Here is a 1,482-nt window from a genome sequence, read left to right as displayed (position 1 = left end):
CCTGCCTCGGCAGGCCCTGGGAGTGAGGCCGGGCCACCGGCGGCGTGTGATCCGTCTGTCACCGGCCTCACGGCAACATGGCTCAAGTGGCCAAAGCTGGCATCCCAGAGTGCAGCAGCGACCCTGTCCCATCTATTCCCAGATGAGATCCGTCAGAAACACACACGGAGTTCAGTGTCAGCGGCTTAGCGCGCAGCCCGTGGGAGGAGCCATCAGACACTCCTGTGTCAGCGCAAAGCCGCGGCGGGAAAGGCCTGCATGTACAGGGTGAGCCCCAGGGACCCCAGCCACCGTGGCCAGGGCCCCACGCGTGGAAGGCGCGGGGAAGACACACCAACCGCACTCCAACGGTCCTGCTCCTCCGAAGGCCTCACATTTTTCAAAACAAAGTTGGAGGAAGAGGAGAATTATGTGGAACCACCAAAAACATAGGACGGGCAGGACTCTGGGCATGAGCAGTCCTCTGCTCAGCTGGGTGGGTCGCCGGGGGTGTTAGCATCCGTCTTCACCTCTGGCTAAACAGTTGGCCAGGGCAGAGTCCCCACCAGGCAACCGCCGGGCCTGTACTGTAGACCGATGCCTAACCCGAGCAGGCAGGGAGGGATCAGAGCGGGTGGATCCCAATGCCACACGCAGCACACCAAGCCCACAGGCAGCACCACCGTGTGGTTCCTACGGGATGGGGCGGGGGTGACAGGAAGGCGGTCCCTGAAATTAAAAAGTGAGAGGACTGACTCTGAGTGCGATCAAGGGTCAGGGTGCTGGCGGTGGTGACAACCGACGCTCCACGCGGACTGTTGCTCAATGACGCGCGTCTTATCCTAAGAACTCCCAAGAGGGAAGCCTTGCCAAGGACACAGCCAAGAGGTGGCTGAGCCAGGATGCACAGCCTGGCCTCTGGCTCCCAGCTGTGAGATGGTGTGGCTCTCAGGCTGGCGTCCACCAAGTGCCAAGCCACTCCGCATTCCCTGGCCCCCAGGCCCTGCTCTAGAGGCACCTTTGGTGGCCAGGAGGGTCTCGTCGGCCTCTGGGAGATGACACTCGTTAGCGGCCCCAGCACGTGTGCAACCACGAGATCCAGGCCATGCACACTCCCAAGAGGCACACAAGCCCGTCCTGGATGGGTCCTGGCTGTCGGCCCCCCAAAAAGCCCCGCTCTAAGCCAGAGTAATTTTCTCTCCACAGAACTTCAGCGAGAAGCATCTGCCTTCACCGACACCAAGCATCAAAAATTACGCCAAAGCCCCGGTGACTGTCCCTCCCGAGAAAGACAGAAATGGAGAAGAGGGAGCCAAGAGGCACAGACACACACCACAAACAAGCTTCCGTGAGCCACCGGGTCCGGGGCTGGCATGGCCCAGCCTGTGGGTGCCGAGGGCCCCCGAGGCGTGTGCACCTGAGCCCTGAGGCTCCAGCAGGCTCCCCACAGACTCCCACAGAACCCCAAAACCCTCGCCCCCCTGGGCCAGGCCTCCAGGCAGA

The 1,482-nt window shown here is 62.1% G+C and overlaps 1 protein-coding gene across 1 annotated transcript in view; it reads right to left on the bottom strand.

Annotated features, from left to right (window-relative positions):
- Positions 1 to 1,482, bottom strand: part of TPD52L2 (tumor protein D52 like 2) — a 15,972-nt gene that overhangs the window by 5,368 nt on the left and 9,122 nt on the right. The window lies entirely within an intron of this gene.

The sequence above is a fragment of the Pteropus alecto genome, unplaced genomic scaffold, assembly GCF_000325575.1.
Source record: "Pteropus alecto unplaced genomic scaffold, ASM32557v1 scaffold45, whole genome shotgun sequence".
Lineage (NCBI taxonomy): Eukaryota > Metazoa > Chordata > Mammalia > Chiroptera > Pteropodidae > Pteropus > Pteropus alecto.
The sequence above is the reverse complement of the archived record's forward strand: the minus strand, read 5'-3'. Positions and strand labels throughout refer to the sequence as shown.